The 6,298-nt window shown below is 37.5% G+C and overlaps 1 long non-coding RNA gene across 2 annotated transcripts in view; it reads right to left on the reverse strand.

Moving 5' to 3' along the window:
* Window positions 1–3,041, reverse strand: part of LOC138114929 (uncharacterized) — a 153,521-nt gene extending 150,480 nt beyond the window's left edge. The window contains exon 1 of one of the 2 annotated variants that reach the window (XR_011152885.1): window positions 2,955–3,035. This is a non-coding gene — a long non-coding RNA (uncharacterized lncRNA). Of the gene's footprint in view, window positions 1–2,954 lie in introns of both variants that reach the window. The other variant, XR_011152884.1, reaches the window with a different exon arrangement.
* Window positions 3,042–6,298: the final 3,257 nt, after the last annotated feature.

The following is a 6,298-nucleotide window of genomic DNA, read 5'->3' on the forward strand; positions in this document are numbered from 1 at the left end:
TAAGTATAAAAGAGTTTTATGCAATATTTAACAAATTCTACAAGCATGATTTCTTTAAAAAATAATTGAAACAGATATTAAAAAACAGAACAATAGCGCCTGTTTACTGTAGTTAAACACACTTCATTCTAATTTTGCATTTACTTTCATTTCATATAATAGCCCTATTTTGTTTGCCAGGCAAATTCTTTGTCACTTTTTCCTTTGATTTTGATTGACATGTGCGCAGTTAGAGTTACAGACATGTTAATTAATTTAGCAATTGAACACTATGACTGAACAGTGTTCATTAAATGGAAGAATAAAATTCAATCACAATTAAACATGTTTAAACAAGTCAACTTTGTTTCAAGAGCATGGACTTATTCTAATAAATTGATTTGGATGTATAAGTGTACCACTATTCAAATAGTTTTAAAAGTAACACAGCTCAAAGGAAAATGCCATTTTCTACACCAACAGAGCATGTAATAGTTTGCCATTACAAGCAAAGTTTAACTCACACAGAAGTTGACTCTAGTTCCTTGCAAGCTTTGTTCTAGAAGGAATGGGTCACACTTCAGCATGATGCAGCATACTGACTGTTGCTACCTATTTGTGACCTTTCTTATGGAGGCATAAAAGTCACCTTTTCTTTCCATGGTATGTTCTTTACTTTTAGTGGCCTGCATTGCCTGTAAATACTGAACTGCATTCATCTGAACACTTAAAACATCCACTCTAAAAGTCTAAAATGCACTTTGACAAGCAGTTCACAACACACACCTACATCAAAACTCTCTTTAGAATTCACTTAATACATTTTCATTTTGCTATTACAGGAGGGAGAAATGCATTGAATCATGACTTATTTTATATCCCTGATACAGTAGGGATACAAAATCCTGTATTATTTAAATGACTATTGCTGATTATAAGCATATTTGAAGTGAACTCTCTGGTGCCACTGTCCCATCAACAAATGCTTATGTCAGCCTCCCTGGAAGCTGAGTGCACACATCTCCTATATAAACCTGTAGAAAACTGTTACTCCTGGGCTTCAATGAGCAGTTAGAAGCTTTAAAGAACAACTGCACCTCAGATTAATATTTAAACGAACTCTCTCTTCTAACAGCAATATGCCATGTCCCCTTTTTCATCAGAACACTACTTGGAAATATGTTCTTTGCAGTTCATTCTACCCCTGAAAATGCTGGGAATGGGATAACAGTACAGAGTGTGGTATGTAGCACTTTCAACATAGGAATATATAGTATAACTTAAAGTTCATTTCTGTAAACCTTTATATTTGGATCAACACTTTCAGAGCTATTCTAAAACGTAACCAGTCACAGCTCCTATAAAAATTCATTTTAACGTCTTTCCTTACCTATCATTTGAAAGCTGTTTCTTCTTCTGTGCTCACATAGAATTTGTGAACATCCAACAGAGCCTTAATCTTTTGAGAAACTATTCCACCCATTTGGGTTTCTTCAGATAAATAAGCAGGAAAAGGTATTCCAGAAGGGCAATATTATTTACAACTATTTTAAGATACCCATTGCAAGGGACAGGCATCACTGGTGTATCTGACTTGAGGTGTCTAAAAGTTAATACCTAATCAGAGATCTTCATCTTGGCTACGTCTGCAGTCAGTAGGTATTCACTTCTGGAGGCTGACTAATCTATAAGACATGTTACTAAAAATGTTGGTATAACTCAAGCATCCCCCACCAAATGCAGAAAACGACCATAATTATCAAAAAATTAGGACTCTAATCTAAACCAGGTGAAGCAAATCTCATTGCTAACAGCAGCTGGGAAAGACCTCCATTACTATCACTGGCAATAAAGCTTGTTTTCTGCATACAATTGTCAAATAAATTGCATTTGATTTAAATCTTTATGAAACTTGCACAGAATTAAAGTAAAGCTTGCTGAAACTCCTTAAACTTGCACGTATGTTTTCATAATTAGCATGGGCTACAAGCACAGCGCAGCTCCCCAGCTCAGTGAATGCAGCAGTAATTCACACAACACTAACTACATTCCCCTCAGCTACTCCACCCACACCTGAGGCTGCGCCCCGGGAGCTGGGCAGAGCTCAGGTGCCTTCTGCCGGCTAATCGGGAAAGGGTCTTTATGTCCTGGCTGCTAAGACATTTCGAATCTCAACCCTGTCTCTAAATGTTCTCCTTGCTTATTAGCAGTCTGCCATGTTTCTACGGCCCTGGCCACTGTTTCTCATTCTCTTACGGCTGTTACACTTCCAGAGTGGCTTTTGCGGCTGCTCCCTCGGGAGCTGAGCTCACACCCTGTGTTAGTGACTCAAAAAGCTGCTGCCAGAGCCTCAAGCACCAAAAGTACCAACTATTTTAAGGAAAAAAAAAAAAAAAGTCTATGATCTGGGTGAGACTGATAAAGCACTTTTTAGTGAAAAGTATCACAGTTTGAACAATTCAAGAAACAAGAATAAAATGCAGCAGGATGGTGTTAAGAAGACACTACAAACAATAAACCTTACCAAACAAAGGAGACATATCCTTAAGACAAATATAAAGTATAAAACTAAATCAGTAACAGAAGGTTCTAGAAAACAAGTTAAAAGAGGACATTTCCCTTTCAGGCACCTTGCTTTTATTTCTCACATTTTTCCAGCTAATGGAGTGAGAAACCACTGTTATTTCTCATATATTATGGCAACAATGAAACCTGAAAATGAACACAAACAGTGCAACCAATTGATGGATATCTGTGCAATTACCAGTGCTACTTTACCACACAAGAAACAACTATTTTCCTTTCTCAGTTTTTCCTTGGTCACCAAAGCTGCTATCAGCTTTCTTGCACTCATTGTGGCCACCATTTTTCTGAAGAAATACATGTTCTAAACCCTTTTAATCTAAACAAAGCACCTGCATCATAATATTCCCCAAAGCAGATATTTTGTTATATTTTGTGGAATTGTTGCCTACCTTCCTTGTTTCTCAGCAGCTCCCTGCAAGAACACCTCTCGTGTGACCTTCCCGTGTGTGTGGAGCTCCTGCTCCCATCAGTCCCAGGTCTCCCGGGTGCCCCAGGTGCATCCCATTATGAGGTGTTCCTGTCCCAGCTGGGGTGCCACAGGTGCATCCTGTTACTTGATGTTCCTGCCCCAGCTGGGGAAGAACAACCTCATCCCAGGCAGCTCAGCTCAAGCACAAGAAAGAAATTTTACAGCACTGTCTCACAGCAGTTTGAAGCTAAATATTTGGACAGTTAAACAACATACCTTGTTTCACTTCTCTCAAGAAAACCCAAAAAACCAGCCAATCTAAAAGCAATTGAGAAAATTACAAAGTTAGGCAGCCAGAAAAGTTTATAACATTTTTGGAACTGATATGGGACTTTTTACACCTAAGGATAAGTGAAAGATGCAAAACAAAGATGATGAGTATTCATTCAGAGTCTGCAGTAAAGCCCTACATTTTTGCTAACCAGGGAGAGAAAAAAGGCAAAATTTAAGTACTTCACCTATCCTGCTTCTGGCTTCTGAAGAAGACAGCTGAACGGTAAGGCTGCTAATTAACACTAATGTATAAGGAAAAACAGCAGGGTACATCATGGTACTTGCTGGAGACAGGAGTGTGGCTTTAATTGCTTAAAGCTGAGCATCAGTAATTGTGTTGTGTGCTCATGCCAAATCCTGAAGCCAAAGTTTTTGCCGTGCTATCTTGGAGAGACATAATGCATCAGTCTTACTGCAAATGCTTTACAATGTAAACAGCCCAGATGCACTAAAGCTGATAGAGCTCTGCAAAACTGCCACGAGCAGAGAATCCTTTTTGCTACAAGTTTGTTGGTTTTTTTAATAAGTAGCATCTGCAAACTACTGAGATGCAAAGGTGCACAATACAGTATGCTCAAATGCAAATAATTATTTGAATGTTGGGATATGGTTCTTCACTTTTCCTTCTATTCTCATCATAGCTAATTTCTTTCTCTCCAGGAAGGAAACCTGGTTAGAAACTGGGCTTTTTAATCTTTCCCAGTAATTCTATCTTTTAACTGTCCTGATTGTTTTCACCCCTGGTTTTATTGCTGTGGTTTTCTGACTGTATCAAACAAACTAAAGAATGCCTCAAGTTATTTGAATTTTATACTGGTACTATCAAACACATAAAGGCACACTGGGAAACATTCCTGAAGCTTCTTTTTTTAAAGGTCTAAAACTTTTGTCATCCTGAAGAATTCATTAGCTGCCCAGAAATATACAAACCAATTATCTGCAGGGCTAGACATTGTGACTCAAATAGGATCAGTGTCAGGAACAAAGGGAAGCAGGTCAGCAATATGAAGGTTGACTGGTTGCACTCAAATTAAAAAAGAGAGAGAGACATTTATATGCTTAAGCACTTTTCCCAAAGGTACTTGACTTCTATGTACATATTAGCAAAGTCTTCAAAGACATTTAAATATTCACTAGAAAAGCTACAGAAGTCATGCTTAACTGAAAGAAGAAAGGCTGAAATAAGAAATAAAAAGTCAATATGAAAGGGTTTTAATACACAGAATCTTCTTTTGAATATGGACTTTAGAAGACAATATATGATTTTAAATTCTGGTGTGAATCATATGTGTGACCCAGGCAGTAATGCCTGGTTATGGACAAGGGGAGTATGGACTTTGAAAAAACCCTTATGTAATTGTCATATCAGTTCCTGGTTAGACACAGAACATCTGACCCTTGAAAACAAAGGCAATGGGAAAATGAAGGAAGAGTCATGATCTAGTTGTTCAGAATAGTGTCTGTCTGGGATCTTCTGTGTGCTGTTAGTTGCTAAGTCTTAGTCAACATGCTAAATTTCAGCCAGTTCAAAAAGTTTTTCTTAGCCAACTACAAGACAAGACGGGTGTTTGAGGTAGATCAGCCCTCAGCTAGACTGCTCTGACTCTGTAAGAAAAAGAATAACAAACCTGAGCTAGGAAACACTGAAAATCTAAGGACAGGGAAGACCATCATACTGGAATTTTGAGAACTAAATGCTAACTGGGGTAAAAATTAAACCCTGTGTTCTGATGTGAACTTCACATTCACATTTATCTCAAGGATGCAAAATGATGTTACAGAACTTAGTATTAACATCAATTTATTTCCAAAGAAGCATAAGGCACCTAAAACTCTGTGTAATTCAATGCAAGGAGGAAGAGGGCATCTAATTCCTTTAACATCTTCTGAAAAATCTTGTCTACACAGTGACAGTGCAGTTTACAGATTGGGAATTGTGTCAGGGCTGAGCAACACAGACTAGTTCAAGAAGGACAACCAATCTCTCTCTAAAGGTTGGAGGCTGCTTTAAATCAAAACAAGAGGCACTGGTTCTGCCTGTTGTATTTCAAAGAGTGCATGACTCAAAAGTAATGTAAAAGTTGTCAGTGATCCATTACTTCTAAGAGCAAATAAGCAGTCATAAGCAACAGATTACTTTTTCAATTTGACTTTAACAATGTTTTTCTGACCCAAGAAGACATCTAGGTTAAAAAAAAAAAACCTAAAGAAAAGTTATCCCTAACATGAGTATTGCAGTCTTAAAGCTTCACAAATTTTGCTTTACGAGTATTATGGCTGGGTAAGTAACCATCACCCCATCCTCACTGTTCAAGGTATAACTGAAGGAGGAAAGCTGAGGAATCATTTTCTTAGTTATTTTGTACAGTTCATTTATAGGCCTCTTTTTCACAAGAGTTCTCACAACAAATGACAATTACTTGGAGCAGTTGTGTAGTTAGGTACTGTAAGTGGTTGTATGAAAACCATCCATTTACTTAATAACTGGAGAAAGCAGAAAGATTGATACAAAAGAAATTGAAACCACCAAAATGGAAATTGATTGATTATTTGTCCCTTGGGTAACTGAACTCTAAAGTTTTTAATTTGGAAGAATCACCCAAAAGAGCATACATTAAATTTGATTCTTGATCAACAATCCACTTTTAGTATAACCATCTGTCCAATTCTAGAATCCCCCTGCCACTGAGCACTTGTAAATATGTCCAGCAATGTGAAGGCCTTGCATGAATAAATGATTTGATTTTCAGTTGTGTTCCTCAACACACAATGAAAGGAAACAAACCTTTCAAAAGTATATGATACTTAATCTGAAAAATATTATCTCTGGTTATCACAATCAACTGAAACACATCCATGATAAGCAAACATAGGTCAGATATCCAATCTAGGCACCCACCCCTATATAATTAAATCACAGAATCACAGAATCACCAGGTTGGAAGAGACCTCTGAGATCACTAAGTCCAACCCATGCCCTAACACCACCTC

The sequence above is a fragment of the Aphelocoma coerulescens genome, chromosome 9, assembly GCF_041296385.1.
Source record: "Aphelocoma coerulescens isolate FSJ_1873_10779 chromosome 9, UR_Acoe_1.0, whole genome shotgun sequence".
Lineage (NCBI taxonomy): Eukaryota > Metazoa > Chordata > Aves > Passeriformes > Corvidae > Aphelocoma > Aphelocoma coerulescens.